The sequence below is a fragment of the Melospiza melodia genome, chromosome 2 (genome assembly GCF_035770615.1).
Source record: "Melospiza melodia melodia isolate bMelMel2 chromosome 2, bMelMel2.pri, whole genome shotgun sequence".
NCBI lineage: Eukaryota > Metazoa > Chordata > Aves > Passeriformes > Passerellidae > Melospiza > Melospiza melodia.
In genome coordinates, this window is record NC_086195.1 from 79137055 (window position 1) to 79156345 (window position 19291).

The following is a 19291-nucleotide window of genomic DNA, read 5'->3' on the forward strand; positions in this document are numbered from 1 at the left end:
CAGGAAGGGCTGTGGGGTGAATTTGGGATTCTAAAGGAGTGCCTTAATTCTGTTCCTGGCTCTGTCACTCACATTGTGAGGCTCTCGGCTTCCAAGCTCTTTATATAATAATGTAACTAATCTATTAAACAGAGTTGGACCCTGCAAATACACAGCCCCGAAATGAATAAATTGAGCATCATCTACATAAAAGAATACTCAGAGCATAATACAAATTAGAAGAGTCTTTATGCTGTAATCACCTGGCTTGGATTGTTCAAGTGCTCACACTTGGCAGCGAGATGCTAGTGGCACGCTGCGCAGCTGGGGGACGGATGGCTGGGCAAGATGCTCCAACAGGCACACCGAGAGGCTCCATTTAATTTTTAATTTGAAGTGGAATACGTATTGTGGAGGAGAGCCAAGAAAACTAATGTTTATTTTAGCATTTCATCACACATGGCACTTCTCACTGCAGAAAGCAGCCTTGAATGGTTTTAAACAGAGTGCTGACTAAGGTAACAGGAATATAGGAAAAGATAATTCTTGGGAGTGAACCCATCACTAATGGAATTCATGGCACAACCTCCTTGAATACAGTGGGGCCTCAACTACACCCAAGAAAATACCAGATCTCAGTCTCTGCTGGCTGGCTGTCCCTTGCCAGTGTCATCAGACTCTTGACTTAGTATTTGTAGGTCACATGAATTTCTCCTGTTTTTTCACTCACCATCCATACAGTGAAGGATCACATGGGATTACCTACATGTGACACGCTTTTGATCACTTTTCTTTTGCTTTTGTTGCCTCTTGCTCTCTGACTTTCCACAAGAGAGACTGTCTGTCTGCCCTTTCCACTAGGGATAGGCTATGTTGGCCACCTTGTGCCTTCCTCCTAATGGGTAATCTTAGCCTATGTCTGACATTAGGAAGTTCTTCACTGTAAGTCATCAGCTGGTTTGATTTCTGCAAAGATGCTGTAGGACTTTGCTGTCATCTTGGTCCAGCTTGTCACATATTTGGATTGCCCACAGCCCAACAACTCTGCAGCAAGACAAAAGTTTTTGAGAAAATGCTAGACTTCAAAATAGCCTGAGAAATACCAGCACAATTCCCAGCATAGTCTACTGGCATTGGAACAGCATCACATTTCCTGATTAAGCTGCCAACCCAATTCCACAGGCTGGAACTGCTGAGAAATCATCATCCTTTTATATCTATAATTTCTATCTTTCTATCATTTACAGGACCACTACTGTAAGGAAAAGCATCAGTTACTGTAGAAAGGAGACAAAATAAGGAAGAGGATATGATTATGAGTATTAATATACAAACATATGTAAAACTTGTGAGACAGACAAGATCAACTGAATGTCTAATAATGGCTAGCCACTCAGTCCACATTTTCTTCTTCTAAATCAGATTATCACAAACCATCCTATTACATGTGGTCTTGAATGCTTTTAGATATATCCTTTTACTTTGCTGCTGTCAGTGAGCCCGTACTTGTTTATGAACTCCAGTTAAACCCTTTAAAGTCTATTTGTTTTCATTACAGAAATAGAGTTTCTATTAAATCATCCTTTGAACAGGCCTCAGCAGTAGCATAGGGGAGCCTTCACATCCAGCACACTTCTCAGAGCTTGTTCAATCTGATAAACATGATGTATAAAGGAGGACAACAGTCCAGATGATCATAGGGGGTCACTGCAAAAATCTGTAAACCATGATTGCATCCAAACTAAAGGCAAGATACCTATTAAATCCTCAGATGGCCACGACTTTTTACCTGTCTACAATGAAGCAAACATCTCAGCTCGAGTTATTTCAGATTTATGTACTGCTGCTGGAGCTGAGCTGACTATGAGCCATTACCTATCTGACAGAGCTTCTCTGAGGTCAGTTCTCCCTGAGATAAAGGGACGAGGATGAGCCTGGTGTAGGAGTGGAAAAGGTGGGTGATGTGTGACAGACGGGTGTTAGTAGGACTGTTTGCATAGCGCTGTAGCCATACTGCAGGTCTAAGGGCAGATTCCTCAGCCCCTATGCTTGCAAGTGAGAAAACATAACAGCATTACACAACTCTTGGTATCAGATCTGTACATAATGCCTTTTATAAGTGAAATTTTTTTACAGCTTCCAGAGAAGCTCTTGAGATTGCTATGTTCCAATTAGGCCTCTTTTCTGTCTTAAAAAAAAAAAAATGTTTCGAATGCTCTGGAAAACAGGAACTCAAAATATGTCAAAATAAAGTAAGCAACAGGATGCTGTAATCTGTGTGAGAAAGGTGTGCTGCTGAAAGACACCAGGCTGACAAATCTTTATGTGCTCATAGCCTGGGGACTTCACTACCAGAGAGCCGTGTTTCTTCTCTGCTGATGTGCACCAGTGTTGCAGTGGGGGGCCAGGAGGAGGAATTCAGATTTCCTCAGGCTGATGGAGCTGCTGAACTTGTGATGGCATGAGCTGTCACTGGGAAAATGAAGAGAAAACACTCACCTCCCATCACAGAAGGCATGGGGAAAACGCAAGTTTCAGAAACAAAGATTTTTCTGGGTTAGAATTTGCTGGTTAGATTTGTTAAGGAATATTGCCAGGATTTACGTCATGGTACCTTGGCTCAATAACATCTCAGCATGAGGAGGTTTCCGTTTGCCTCCCTGTCCCCTGCCCTCTTCTACCAATCTTCCAAGCCACTTCACCTTCACTAACTTATTCTATTCTGAAGCAAGTTTTGGTGCAGCTGCAGGAATGTGTGGCAAATGAGCTAGTGAACCACAAGGCAGGAACAGCCCCTGGGTGTGCTGTGGAGGAGGCTCCCAACAGCCTGAAAAGGGCGCAGGGGCACTAAACCTTTCAGAGCAGTTGTGTGAGGAAGGGCTAATGAGACCATGTGCTTTGATCCCTGTCATGGACATCTGGGATTAAAATATTGACAGCCTTCTGTGGCCGTGGAGCTCCAGCTGGCTCTTGGGCTCTGGCACACCTCACTGCCACAATGCCCTCAGCTTTCTTTATACCCTGTGGTATAAAACTGCATTGGCTTGCATTCTTCCTCTGCCTTTTGAACGAGACCCTTCATATTTCCCCAAATATCCCCTTGCTCCTCTGTATGTCCAGTTCCACACAAGGTCTACAGCTCCCATCCTGACCTGCCTGGCTTGCAGGTGGGATGCACTGAGCTGCACAGGTGGCCAGTGCCAACAAAGCCCAGTTATCCTTGCCTTCCTCTCCTTGATCCCCAGCCCAGCCCACCTATATTCTAAGGAGGCACCAACATTCAGCTCCCTGCTCCTCCCTCAAGCACAGCTGATATTAGCCAATGGACCCAAAAACTGCTGGGGGAGGACAGCTGACAGCGCTTGGACAGGGAGCATGCCTGCACTGTAATGCAGGCGTTAGTGAAAGAAGTTATTTTTCACATCTCGTGAATTGTAAGTGAATTTCAAGACTTTTTTGGTGGCTGACTCAGAGTTTTGAAATGTTTGGATTTGGCAGTGCTGCTCAACAATATCTCTGAAGCCCATCTGCGCTGTTTACATGCTCTTTCTTCAGCCCCCCAGGCATTGTCTGTTTCCTTTGGTTTTCCAGACTGTAATCTTTTGAAGCAGTAAATTAAGGGTTTGTTTGATAATTGTGATGTTTGTGTGAAAGTTGTTCAGAAGGTGAATCATAGATTTCCAAGCCTAAAATGGGATCTGGAGGCATATAGCTGCAAAATTATCTACAGTCTGTCATAAACAGGATTTTAATCCAGTAATTCACGTCTCCTGCCTGCCTCCTCTAGTGCTTCTGGTCCAGTAGCTCAGAAGCATTCATTTTTCAGGAATTTCCAGCTTGCATGTGCTGAATCCAGTTCATGCTTTTGTAAGTTCTTTCATTAATAACAAAAATAGCTGAAAAATGCAAGATTTGTGCCTTAAAGGCAATATTTTCTAATATACAGAATGAAGTTAGCATATGCAGTAGTTATTAGGACACTGTAAAAAACAGACATCTGGCAAGGAAGGTGAGCCATCTGTGAAAATACAGTTCCTATGACATACAATAACCCAAATGATGCCTCAGTTATAAATTCACAGCACTGGGAGTGCAAACAAAACTGTGTCCTGGGGGGAAACTATGAGGAAGTGTTACATATGCAACCATGTACCTACTCAGAAGGTGTCAGCTGAAATAAATGAGATGTTGGTAGTCACTATCGAATTTTGCCTCACAAAAAGTCCCCCACTCTATTTTTACAGTATTATCCTTCCCTCCCTTCACCATTTCTCCCTTACTCCAATATATCTTTAAGAAAAAACAACGACAAAAAAAACTTATGCTGTGCCTCCAGATATTTCTCTGCTCAAATGTCTCCATCAGAGAGCTCCTCAGAGAGCTGCATACAAAGACAGAGGGCAAATATGGTCTCCTTTTTCTGTGTTTATATGAAGATATAGCTAGATATAGATGTATGTGTATGTATGTTTATAATCCATATGCAAATTCTCTCATACAGATTTTGGTCTGATGACTCTTCTTGAAGCCCAACATTTAGCTTTCAAGTTAATGAGGCTTTCATAAAAGTTTGGGGTTATTTGTTCTTTCCTATCTGCTTCATTTGTATTAGTAAAAAGAAAATATTCTGTTATTGAAACTTGTGGATATTTATAAGAGTATAAGGAAGTGGCACCAAAACAATTGAAGCCTCATCTCAGAAGGAATTTTCATTTTGATTTGTCCTAAGAGAAAGAGAATAGCATTCATGCTTATCAATGAGTGTTTCCTAGGCTATGCAGATAGTAACAAGGCAAAGTACTGAAGCAAGTTGGCATATTTTTTTCAGTTGATAAATAATTCACAAAACAGCCACAGGATAGTGCACACAATATGCCTTCTAGTGAGAACCTAAAAAACTCAATTTGTTCTGTTTACCCAAGAAAAATCTGACAGGTGATTTGTGCACAATCCTTCATGGGAAAGATGTTTTTCATGGGAGCTAATTGGTCAGAATCGAATAGAATATCCTGATGTGACAGTGCTGCAGCTGATGCTGTATAAGATGGATAGCAGAGATAATTGAGCTGTGGCAGATTCTTATCATTCAAGCTGTTACTCTGAAATGTCATTACTTTTAAAGAAGTTATGAGGTTGATGCAAAGATTTTTGGTTAATGACATTCCTGAGATGGATTTCTACAGGAGATTGGACAAGATGATTTTATCACTTTAGGCTTCAATCTATTGATCTGCAAAATAAATTTTTCACCATGAAATATATATTTTTTGTGAAGGAAAATATTTATTTTGCACACATATTGCACAGAAACTGACAACTGAAAGAAAACCATTTCCATACTTTTGTTATAAGCCTAGCATTTCCCAGAGGTGAGGGTTTCTCTTTGCTTTCTCACAGCACACCTTCACTACTGCATCACACATTTGACTGACAGAAGTCTTGCAATACACTTGACAAGAGCTGTTAGCTGCATAATGGCACAGGCTGCCTCAAGAAGTGCTTCAGTCTCCTCACCTGCATACTTCATTTCAAGAGATCAGCTGAAAGGTTAAGAAGTGTGCAAAGAAGGCAATTTCGGGAAAGAGAATATCAGTGGATTAACTCCGGGTTTTAAACTACAATTAAGGTTGGTGATAAGCTAAAAATATTGTGAGATTCACAAACAATATTTCAATAGATCAGAGACCAAACTTAACAAATTACTGGGTAGAAACAGGATAGTAGTGTTCTAAAAAGTCCTCTAGTGGCACTCTCTGTGTGCTCTTGGAAATGCCACAGAGCAGCAGGATGTGTACATGTACAGCCTGACGTTTAAATGCAATTGTCCTGACAATTGTATGAGCCCAAGGAATCTGCATTCTTCATTTACATGCTTGCTGTACAGAGAGAAAAATATATTAACCAGCATCATACTGGAGGAAAATGGTCACCTGCTCTAGAAAAGTGACTTGTTAATATATATAAATTCATGGGAATGAAATTCAGTAGCCTGAAGAAAGGCATTAAGTACTCTTGCAATATCTGCTCTCTCAGGTAACCTCATGGATGGATGCAGAAATTGCTTCCTAACTCCTGAGGGGTGCAGGTCAGGTTCAAACTCCTAAAGCACTTGCATTTTGGAGGAAAGGTAGAAGTTACTGAGAGTCAAAGCCTTTGTGCAGTCAAAGCCTTTGTGTAGTGATAAGTAGGAAGGAAGTTGTGAAATGAACAATAGAAGCAAAAATGGTGGGGAAACTTCCTCCAGGCTTTGCTTTCCTGATAAACTCTGAGCTACTGATAGTGTCTCATGGCTATGGGAAGAAAGAAGGAGCAGCAAACTCTGGGTACTTAGGAAACATAAGGCCTCGCCTTGATTCCTCAGTTTGTCCAGGGTTAAGCAGCAACTCAGTGTGGGAATTTGGGTCTGCCTTTGGAAACATTTCCTGCTTTACCCACATAAATCCTTTCTCGGATGAAGCCTAACTAATGCACTAGGGGGCAAGGCTCAAAAGTTGCAGTGTCCAGATCTTTTACTGGAAGTAGCTTTATATATATCTCCACAGAATCTGATCTAGTTAAACTGACTCCACCCCCACCCAATTCTGTATTACATCTGATACATTTATTAATTAAAAGAGCAGTTCTAGCCTTGTATAGCCTCATATCCTATCCCAGATTCCATTGCAAAACAGATGTATTTACTCCCCATGGTTTTGTCTTGCTCTGCCTTTTTTTCCTATTAATATCTATAATAATTTTATGAAGATGTGGTCTGCTATCTGCACAATTTAAACTATCAGCTCCATGGAGTAGTGATTATGTTCACATATAGCAGGCACAAAAATGATGCTGTATAAACACAGAGGATATGCCTATAATTAATAAAAACTATTTTCAATTTTAAGGGTGACTGAAACAAGGGAGAGAGTATTCATAGAATAACTTAGTTTACAAGGGAACTCTAACCTTGATTTAAAGCCTTCTTCACCAACTTGGCCAGTCTATGACTGAAGAGGCTCTTCCCCTTCTCCAACAGATGGATCCCACCCAGGACCAGGTTTCTCCAAGTGAATCCCATGGTCTAAGTGGCCAAGCCCCTGGCTATTGTGATACTGACCATTGGCTCTGAGAACTGTCTTCTATGTAACACAAAGTGAGAAGATCATTCTAAGTGTATGAAATTGTTTGTGACATTAATTCCGTCCCAGATGTGTTGAATTGTTCTAATATGCAAGGCAGAGAAGCTGAAGCCACAGAAAATGAATATGGTGTGTTGTTAATGTGCTTGATTATGAGAGAATTAGAACACTTGTTGAAATACTGTCAGCTGTGTTTAATTTCCAGTGGATTTATTGGGCATGAAACTCATGTGTGATGACATATTGCTGTTAGCCTCATGGAAGAGGTTGTGTTGTCTCGGATTTTGCTTTTCCAGCAGCAGTGTATTTCCACTACAATATTACCAGTATATGTGATGATTTTTGCTCACTAGAAACAGCAAAACACTTGTAAATGTCATCATCCATGGGACAGTGATATGCTCTTTTAAAGATTCCTTTCTATAATGAGAGTGACCTCAATTTTGTCACTGCTCACAAGTGACACAGCTTACAAGCTGTATGTCTGCTGCAGAGGTACCTACAGTGGCAAAACTATTCTGTACTTGGATGTAGAAACACATGATGTGTTGTTCTCCAAGACACAGAGTAATGGTGACACTGGCCTGTAAATCACTAATAAATGTAAAAACCTGCACATTTTAGTGTGAACTGAATGCAGATGATGTTCATTCACAACTCAGGGGACTGAAGTCTCTGGTCAGTTCACTTTGGCTGCTGCATATTTTAGCTGGAAACCAGCTGCCAGCACATCTGGTACTGTACCAGAAGACTCATTTGTGTGGGTGAAGAAAAAGTACAGATATTCTGCTTAAGGCCAGTTTGGGCTTCCAGACTTCTCATTTATCTCTGAGATTCACCTCCCTACAAATCCTCTATACCCACTGTTGCCCTGGTCTTGAATCAGCTGTGGAGCTCTAGCACCACTGAGTCCTTGAGCTCTGGTACTTTTCTATTTGGACTCTTGTTTTAGCATTGGTCACCTGGCAGCACGGTGACAGGCAGGAGAATGGGTGCTGTAAGAGCTGTTGGGCTGGAAGAGATTTCCCAAGCTATTTAGTTGCAGTTAATAAGACGAGTTTAAAGCTAGGTAAAATCAACTATTTAGCCTAAGCAGAAATCCTCAGGGACTTGATGACTTTTTGGTGCCTGGGACTCACAAACATGGGATTCTCCTCAGATGTTGGAAGAGATTCATCAGCCTTGAACAGTGGAAAAGAATCCTCAGATGTTGGACAGCTGAGTTTAAATTCTTCCCCAGTCTATTGTAATATTAACCCTCCAGCCAGAAAAATGACTATTGTGTCTAATGCTGTGCTGGGATGGTTTTTTATCAGCTTTTTTTGACTGATAGTTCCTTATCTTGCTTGCATTAATTTCATCTTTTCTGACCTGGAATGGAAATCCAAGCAGAGTATTTTATTGTTTGCATGAGTCCTGCTCTCCTTTCAGTGCAACTTCTTCTGAGAGATAATGGGTTATGCTAGGTAGGTAGAATGTGGGGGGCTTTATTTACCTGGGCTGAAGTGAAGCATTGATTGTCCCTTACAAAGTGTCTGCTGGTAACCATAGACAGAGATGTTAATTATTAACACAGTTCCCATAAGGCAGGTATGAAGTAAAACATGAGGGACACTCTCAGGTTTGTGAGAGGTTGCTGGAGATATTCTACTGATCTAGTGGTTCTGGAGACATCTGAGGGATCTGAAACTGAGCTGGTGGGCTCTGTGTTTGTGATACATTTCTGCTGTATCAATCCAGGTTAGAACTTCTAATGCTTATCTGCACTCCATAAGAACCACCAGGTTTCTCCTTTGATGAATATTTGGGCTTTAAAAAAATCTTTTTGTCTCTCTCTAAAGCACTTGACATTGATCACAGCTATAAGCAGGATTTATGTCCAAGGGGAACTGATCTCCTGTGGCATTCTTTTGGCATACCGTGTCCTGCATTCGTGAATAAAATGATTACCAGATTGGGGTCAGAGAGGAATTTTTTTCTAGGTGAGACCATCACATTGTCAGAGTTCTTTGTCCTTGTTCTACTCAGCACAGCTGTTAAAGCCTGACTAGCAGTTCTATTTAGCCACAAGCAAATTTTTCCCCTTCCCCCCCACCCCCAATTATTCTATGTCACTGGTGACATACTTGCTCCTCTGTGTAACTGCAGTTTAAGGCTCACTATGTGGTAGAGAGTACTCTGGGATCTGTGCCATGGAGAGGAGTTTGATACTTGCTTTTGACCTGGATAATTACTGTGTGGTTATAAGGGATTGAAGAGATGGGACCCAGTGTGTCAGGGCCATATTTTTTTTGACCCTGATCCTGTTTCCTTTGTTCCTCACTACTTCATTTGGTCATCCACAGCAATTAGTGATTCAAGCAATGTTAGGAAAAAATTATATAATTACAGTTTCAGAGAACACCTTGCTCTTTTCACAGGTTAAAGTTCAAGTTCACTCCTTGACTTGCATATCGCTGCATGCTGTAGTACTTGGGCAAGCTTTAGCCGTGTGGCATCTGTGCCACCATGAAATCCTGTGCCTGAAAGAAGAGGGAGGGAGAGAGGTGAAGGTACTTACAGTAGAGATGGGGATTGGAAGAAATGCAGGTAGGTTGAGCAAATGGCCAACAAGCTTCTTCTAGCAAAGACATTATAATTAAAACCAGAAGCTGATGCAATAATAATGGTTTCTTATGTAATGCTAAATACTACTGTTTTACTCTAATTTTGATGACAATTTTTCTGCTTCACTGAGCACTGTGCCGAAAGCTTCTTACAAACAAGCTTTTAAGTGCATCATGTAAAATCTGAGCATGTCAGAATAATCTGCTCATTTCAAAGGATCCACTGTACCGAGGTTTCTTCTTCCTAACTGCCCCTGCAGTGCTTTGGATTGCTTATTAGAGAAGGTAGGCATGTAGAATATTAATAGGAAATAGCATGCTTTTCTATTAAATTAACTGGACAGTTTAAAATTCAAGTACTTTGTCTTGTCTTTTTTGAATTGTGGGCAGTTAATGGAGGAAACATATTCAAGGAGATTTTTAGATCATTTTTACAGGAAACCTAATCTAAAAGACAAGAACTCAAGTTGCTGAATTTCAGTGCTGCAATGTTAATGCAGCTACTGTTCTGGATGATTATGAAATTAACTTATTCATGTAGACAAGCTGTAAAATTATGACACTAACTGCCAAATTTAAAATCTGAGTGATAAACAAGTTAACTTGGTTCAGGCACTTTAAAAAATGTTTTAAAAGGACAACTGTTATGAGGGTGAATGCTCATGGAATTTTTCTGTATGCATGAGTTTTCCATATATGATACAGTATTATAACCAAACAGTAATAGAAAATACATCTGGAAGAAATATCATTAACTCATCAAGCCTGTGTCCCTGACTTCTGCTGTACCAGAATGAAGAACCTGTCTTTCACTAGTGAGCAGTTCATTAATCACCAATCACATATCATCACATTTGGTCATGCTTATGCCATGCATAAATTTTTCAAAAATTAATGTGAGCAAACTGTAGTGCTTCATAAAGTTTTGAGGTGTATTTCCATGGGACTTTTTCAAGGACAATGCAACAGTCCGTGTTTGCAAGCGGCACTCAGCTTTTACGGAATTGTCCCTGGGGAACTGAAACCAATTTCAGGGTAAAGTGTTACAGGCTCTTGTCAGAGCTGGTCAACACAGCTGTAAGACTTTCCTATTGTAGTCTAGGATCAGTACAGCTCCTGGTAGCCTGGAAGGGTTTAAATATTAATTCTCATTTCAGTTTCTGCATTTCCAAAGTCTGGATCACCAGAAAAGTGATAGATTTTGCACAGCTTTGGAGGGGAAGGAAAGCTGGTGGCATCATCTCACTTTTGTAGATTATGAGGGGTGGGGACTGACATTTAGGTCTCCAAAATCATTGACACAAAGACTATTCAGATTTCAGGGGACTGGACTGAAAGTTAGATTTGTGTTGCTTTAATGGGTAATGCTACAGGTGTAGAGACTCTTAATGTAAATGTAATTTCTCTGATCAGGTGTATTGCCTCAGTCTGTGCATGACACACACAGAGCGCGTGTGTGGTTTCTTAATGTGTCCCAGGGTAGGCTCTAAAAGCATTAACTGAATCTGAAGGCTTCATGGAGCCACTCTTCACAAGTCCTTATTTTTTGACTTTTTCTCTGCAAATCAGTGGGTATGCATTGCTTCCCAGTCCTGTAGCATAGGTTCCATTGGGACTACATGAGATGTTGTGCAATACATGCCCCTAATCCTCTGCAGTACCTTCACCCAAAGCTTGCCTTGCCTCCAAGTCACCTTTGGGCCACAGAGAGCTTTCACTCTTGAATGCCTTCTAATTGTTATTCTGTTTCTGCTGAGAACATTTCCAACCAACCCTCTCTGTCTACATTCTCTAGAGGAAGCGCCGTGGCAAAGGGCATATCCTCTGAAGAACCCTGGTTTTCATGACACAGATTTGTCTTGTCACATTTCATTATCATATAACACTGTAATCCTTGTAGCAGAAGCTTCATAATCTAAACAGACAGAAGAGTTAAAAGGTGAACAGGGGCTCAGGACATGGAATTGGGAAGTTATCTCTCCAAGGTCACACAAATGATCAGCGCTAAAACTGAGAATAAAATAATAAGATCCTTTCCCAGTGTGTAGGTGATGCTGAATGCCTTCCAAGGCTTCTGAAGATGAATAAACATCAAGTACATTTTAAAAAACATTTTTCTGCTGGAAAATAATTTCCCAGACCCCTTAGGTTCTCATGATTTCCCCAACTCAGACTTTACCATTTTGCCATCAGATTCCAAGGTCTAGTCTACCTAACACAAGCACACAAAAACAAGAGCACAAAGCCTGAAGAGAGAACCCACAGACATTGGTGCCTCCTACCTAAGGAAGTGCTGCAGTGAGATGCCTGTTTTGATTGCTTTTGACCTGTGTTTTCTTTGCAGTTATTGGAAGGAGATAACCATCAGAAGGATGATTCAGGCTCAGATGGGAGGCAACTTAAGTAAATGTTACAATTTAGGAAAGGTGAATCTGGCCTCTGTCCTAAGAAGGACGTTTTGCATCTCTGCACTGTGAAGAGAGAGATGACCACTTCCAAAAACTAATAGATACTTATCACAATAGAGTGTAAAAGACTGGTAGAAATGAAATATATTTGTTACCATTCTATACAAGTAAAAGAAAAAAATTTGAAGATTGATGACATCTATTTTTTCCCCCTCAAGTTGTTGTCCTTCCTTCTAGTATAAGAATAAAGGAAACAACCAACTAGTTCAGATCTGCTTGGGCATAAAAAATCTTGTGAACTGGTCAGAGGACTCATCTACCAAAAGGGTCCTACATAGTTCCCCTTTGTTTTCTTAAAATGTTCAGCATTGCCATTTTATTTAAATGATGATAAAACTGTTCCTGAAGCCTTCAGCACATTGGCTGCAAACCAGGGCAAGTGCTGTCTTTTTATTTCATAAAATGGCTGTGTTTCAATGATAAACATAGCCAAAGGGGAACATTTTGGTTAAACTATTTTAAAAACCCTGCAGTGTATTGTTTCCAATTAGTTGAAATCTGCTTTAATAGGGCAAAGCAATTTTTTTCACAGAAGTTTTATTCAAGTTGTCATCTTTCCTTTGTGACTTGTAGGGAGGGCTGAAGCCCTTCCATTCTTGGGTGGCCATTCAGAGTTTGAGACAAAATGTTGGCAAGCATTTTGAGCACATTCAAGTCAACACAGATAGAAGGATTTGGAAGATGCTCTGGATTTGCCCTGGCTGAGTTTGGCAGTTCAAAAATACAGTCTGGAGCTGGGGACTGCTGAGCATCCCCAGGCACAGAAGCTTGGGGGGCCTTGGTAAGAAGGGGTGAAGTGGTGGAAGCTTAGGGGAGCTTTGTGGCAAAGGTGAACACCTGTATTACTTGTTCCAGAGAAAGGAAGGTGGGGAGTGAAAGGAAGTATGGATTATTTGAGGAGGGAAGACAGAATATCACCTCAGTGCTGATGGACTGAAGCAGAAGTGAGAGCACTTTGCCATCTCACAGAGCAGGAGGAAGAGCAGAGCAGACAAAAGGGTCTCTTTGCCATTCCAGTCAAGATGGAGGGCTACTTACCCCCACTGTCCCCCACTCCAACATGCAACCAGTGCCCCCTTTACTGCTGCTGTTAGCCAAGTTTGAGCCTGTGCTCCTGCTGAGAGTGCCCAAGGGAACTCTCCAGTGTGGATTGTGTGTGAGCTCTGGGCCACTCCGGCAGGGATAGCCCAAGCACTCTGTGCACAGAAAGGGTTTTGCTCATCCAACCCATTTTGAACAGGCACAGCACAGCTAAGAGTCCTTTCATTTTTTTTCTCCTCCAGCTACCTCAAGTGCAGCTCTTCCAAAGCAGAATGCAGGGGCATTGAACCTGAGGGTTCAGTTCCATGGTACATTTGATGTGACTAAACCATCTGCCCGGTTGTTTCTTTTCTGTATTTTCAATTAGGTAAATTACCTGCACCAACCTTCTGCGCATCCACACAAGATCTTGTGTTGGCACAAGTGAGAAAATGTGGCTGGGGCCAGAGAGCAGAAGGTAGAGCTATCCCTTTAAATAACAGCCCAGATTTAGGTCAGCTCAAACCAGTTATCAAGCCAGAGCTTGATCTTCAAGGACTCACCATCAGCTTCATGGATGTTGACTTCCAGGCAGTAAAATAGTTTTTTCAACCACTGCTTATTTCAGTTTTGTCCCACACATTGTGGGCTTACTAATGCATCCCTATATACGGGAAATGTTAGGCCTAGTTGATCAGTGTTTGTAAAATGCCAGATGCTACAGAAAACTGGAGTAAGAGGCACCATCTCAGCTTAGCTTTGAATAAGATGCCTAGCAAAGCATCCAATTCCTGTGCATTGTAGCACTCAAGCCTTTCAAGCAACCCACGTCGTACAGTGGGTTATGCTTTACAGTGACACTAATGACAGAAACATTCAAAAGAACCTCTGGGAGGTAGGTACAGGCTCTCAAAGTGCTTTGCAATGACTCAACCCCACAAGTTGACAACGTGATATTTTGTGTTCCTGCAGTGCTGAACACGCTGGGTTTGCAATTGAACAGGATAGCTTATGTGTAGAAGCCAGTGCAGTAACAGTCATAAATAATAGTAGGAATAAACTCACAATACTGAGGACCTGCAGACAGTGGCACGTAGCAGAGTGGTAATACACAGTATGTGACGTAGGGAAGTTAGAGCCTTTCCTTGTTCCTATCTTCCATTTTCCTTAAGAGGAAAAATGATATAGATTTTCCTGTCTTTCATCTGAAACACTGGGCTCACCTTGTTTTGTGGCAGTGGTTTAGTGCAGTTCCTCTTAGAGATGAGATCACAGTGCTGGATATAGAAACCTCGTCAGGTGAGGAGCTGCAGTTGTTGACTGCGCTGTGAGACAGATATTGTGATGATGATTATATACTAAAAGCACAAGAGCAATTAGGTCGCACGAAATACCATTTTTTAAAATCACGAAATGCAAAAATAGAAGGAAAACTCCATTTGTTCCTATTTAATTTTTTCTTCTCTATGTTGGGCTCAGACTCTGGATGACTTGGAGTGTGAAGTGTGGTTTTTGGCATGTAAAAGACAGTTTGATAAATTAGTGCTACTATAGAACAATAATAGAGGAAAGTACATCTTGATCCTCTAGTTGAGTTCTCTCCTACTCCAGGCAAACATGCAATTTTTTCTCTTTTGTAAGCGTATCAAACTCAGTTGTTTGTTGGTGAAAGCAAGGGGGAGAATTAGGAAAAACTGTAGCATAGCTAAATGTTTCATTGTGTGTTAAACCATCATTCAATTTTTAATGTTTAATTATTAGAAAGGTTGATAGCAGCAGTTTGGGAAACCTGTCAAAACAGAAATGACAGGTAAAAGAAAATCCAAACAAAAAGCAAAATCGCAGGCTTATATTTTTTGCAATATCACAGAATGGATCTGAGATTTTTCTTCACTTCTTTCTTTCAGGTAGAATTTCTTAGCTCTAAACACATGAAAATGGAAAGAGCAATTTTATATTATACTTACAAAGGAGCAGATTTATTGAGTACTTAGACCTGCTAAAGAAAATCACTTATCTAATCTAACCAATGTACTGCATGATCTTTTTTCAATGGCTAAGACCTCTGCTGGAAAAATAGTTGAAAAATAAATCCAGCAGCTCAGATTCAGGAAAGAAAATTAAGGAGTTGTTCGTGGCCTTCTGTTAGTCCCAACTGTTGCCTGGTAACTGTCTAAAAATTAACTGTGCATCACCTGGCTTCTAAGGACCATCACTAGAATCCTGGCATCTGCTATGCCTTACGTTGAAAAGCTGAACTTCATTTCTTGGTTGTGATTTTTTGGTCATAATCAAGGAAGTTACTCAACTACACAGCTAGATAGTCATGCTAAAATAATTTAAAATATTGTAAAAATAATATAGAACACATTAGTAAACTACAAAATGAACTTATTTTAAAACACAGAAATTTCACACACTATTTTTCTGATTTTACTATGTAGAACTCCATTCTTTCTCTGAGTGGTGTGGTATTTAATTTCTTTCTTATGTCTGCACCTACTGAGCTTCACCCAAGCTTTGCATGAGACAAGAACTGAGAACAAAGTGCATTGACAGAAGCTGTGGCAGGGATACTCCTGAAATGGAAATCTAATAGGTGTACCTAGATCATCACCTATACCTTGACCAGATTTGTAAAAGAAACCAGTTTTAAAAAACTTTCCAGGTTGTTTGATGCTCTGTTTCGCTCAGATTTTAGGGTCAATTTGCACCTGCTGTTCCAATAGTAGTGCTGAGAAGAATGTGAAGGTTTAGATGAATATTAGGTGAGAATACATATCCTAAGCATTAAACTGAGTGGAACTTGTCATAGACTCATTTAGAATGGAAAACAGCCTCAAGATGACCAAGTCCAACTACAAGCTATTCTGTTTAATTGAGCAGTTAACCTGGGACTGCGAGCTACTCCCCTCTTTTATGCTTTTGGCCACTTAACACTGAAGGCCCTGCAGCAGAACTTATTTCAATGCATAAGAAAATCTGAAGTGATTTTTTAAAAATTGTTCACTTACAGATGCTGTGTCAGGTTATTATGCAACACTCATCCTAACATTAATTTTCTATGCTTACAGTGCTCGCCTTTGCAGAAGCTCTGAGCGTCCCGCACACATCAGTTAATTAAGTTTTGCAATACCCATGTGGGTGCATTGTTTTATTGTCTTAATTGAACAAAAGAGAGAAGAGAAACACAGAGAGATGAAGTGACCTAGACAAGGTCACTCTGCTAATTAAAAGTTTATTTCAGAGAAGAAGATAAGCACATCATAAGGTAAGTGAAGCAAAGTGAAGGTGAACTTACTGTTGCTAAGGTTTATTTGCTATCATATAACTAACTGAAAACTGAAAATTTGGTTTAGGTAAGCTTCTAAAGGAGGTGCAGAACCAGAGAATGTTGACTTCTCTCACTACAAATTTTATTCAGTTCTCCTGATACTAGGAAGATCTTGACTGCTCTTCCTGTACTGCCCATGATCTGAGTGGCATCAGCAGCCTACAGGAAAAGCAGGTAAATCTATAGATGTGCACTGTGTTAGAGTGTCCTTGAGCAAAATGGCAGAGGAGGGAGTCCCAGTAAACCAGTGAGAGCTATGAGCCCTCCCAGGCTGCCACAGGGAATTCTTAGCCCCAGGGGCTGATAAACAGCCAAAGGAGGAGGCTCTCCAAAGCACTCTTCAGACTGTCAGGCTCGCTGCCAGAGGGATGGGTATCACACACTGTGTGATGCTGAGGAAGTACATTAGGAGATGGTAGAGGACTTTTTATGGGCTGTTCAGGGAGGTGAGGAATGACAAGGATCAAGGTGGTCTGGGCAGGAACAAATGTGCAAAGGTGAAGGCAAAAGTAGCTGTTTCTGTGTGAACAGTGGCTGACAGCACTCTTGTCTGGCTGTGCCCTGCGCCTGGTCAGCACTGCCTGGCCTGACTTCTCATTAAATTCCATTCCTTATTTCTATTTTCTTGATACAGGGACTGTGTATTCTGGGGACATGGGGCTGCAGCAGCCTCACCTCTACTGAGCTCCTTGATTCATCAACCCCTGGCAATAAATATGTATATGTTTATAGACGTCCATATATGTATCTATATGTCCATATATGTGAGCCACAGTTTTGCTTGTGAGTATTCCTGTCACTCAGTTGCATTTTTCAGGTGGAAAGAGGGGAGAAAACTGCAAATTAGGGTCATTTGGGAAAGCCAATCAGCCATCTCTGTTGACACCAAGGACCTCCTTACACAGCTGAGCTATCTTTTTTCCAGAAAGGTGGCATCAAAGGACATAGGCAGTAATTTGTTTCAGGAAGGGCAAACACATGTGGTCCTTCACAAAGCTAAAAAAGCCTCATTCTGCATCATTAGAAGCCAATCTTTTCTATGGCTTATAAAGTTTTCCAGACACTGCTTTCTAGCATTGCAGGTGAGACTCTTCTAAAATACTTGGAGAAGAAGAACATTAATCAGCAAGTTTTTTCTAACATCAAACCTTCAAGAACAAGCAAACTGAACATATTTGCATTTTCAGCCATCCTCCTCTTGAACAAGGCAGGGAGTATGTTGGAAACAAAATGAAGAGGGCTTTTTTCCTCAAGAGGAAAATGAAAATCCAAATTGAGGTCAAAACCCAATAATCATTACTGTCTTAGAATTGAAAAACCTGTGTGTATCAGCACAAGCTCTTTTTTTGTGGATTCCTTGCACAAAATCACTGATGACAATCTATGTGATAGATAAATTACATCCCACTCATTTTGATTACAGCTTTCCATTTCTCTTTTGGAATGAATGCCCCAGTACTTTCACATGAGTGAACTAAAGGACTAGGAAAGACAAACAGCTAAGGGGAAAATAACAAAGCAACAGAAGTGGTGACAGTAAATTGATGCAGTGAGTAAAGAAGGGTCATTCCCCATCACTGTGTCAGCTGGGGCTGTGGAGACATGAAATAGTTCCAGGAAAAAGAGAACTATGCCATTTCATATCAGTTTTGTGCTATGGGTAAAGGTTTGTTTATTAAGCAAAGCCCTCAACTTACACCCCCTTTAGAATATCTGTGTGTTGCCACAGGCCATGTAGTCCATGTAATACATACAGTAATAACCCAAGACCTTCTGAAAATAAGAATGAGACTTGTTCTGAAGCTGATGCAGATGAACAGTTTCCTGTTAGAAAAAGATAACCTTAGAGAAGAGTACCCCAAAGTCACACACCAAATCCTAGCACTGAGCTGCTGGAAAATATTTGTTTTGCAACAAACTGTGTAGAGCAGAGGTACAGTGTGGTTCTGTGGAGGCACAGGGTGATGTCCCACAGCACCTCATGCTGAGCACGCTGCAAAAGCTGCACAGAGGCTGCTCGGCCATGCACCACCAGGACATTGTCTTTGCTCTGGTCCTTGGGAGTGTGCCCACTGCACAGCACATGCATCAGTAGGAGTAGCCAGCAGAGCTGTAACCTGCCACCAGATTCTGTCCTGGTCATCAACTTGTGGAATTTAATAATCCAAGGGGACTTGGAAAATCAGTGCTTGCATTAGCATTTTAACAATGGGGCATCTTTCAAATTTAGGCTTATTATTAAAATTTTTATGGTTGCCCCCTGCTCTGGCAACACATGAATGGATTACTGATTAATTTTAAAAGGCTCAGTTTTCACTTTGCAGTATTAATATTACCCATCACTAATTCCTGGCAGGTTATTGTAGAACGCTGATGAAATTTGTCTGGTATTAAATGGATCACAAAGTGATGAATCAAGGCCAGAGTTCCTGCACTATCTTTCTTAATTATAGCTAGCATTTATGGCCACCTGATGTGGAAAACCAGCCTCTGCCCAAATGCAGCAGGGTTTGACTGTGAATGGCAAATTTAAAAGCATCTGATGAAAGTGTCTCTGGCGTGTTTGTTTTTTGAAATAGGAAAGATGCCATTTTCCTACACAAGCTTTTGGAAATAGTGGTAAAAAATTTGGGCCTACTCAAGGCCAAGTTGTTGCTTGCATGGGATCATTTTGTGAGGCAGTCAATTACCTACAGGCCATATGTCACAGCTCAGGAGACCTGAGGCAGGTGTGTGTTGGAAGAACCCACTGTTCCCTCTGCCAAG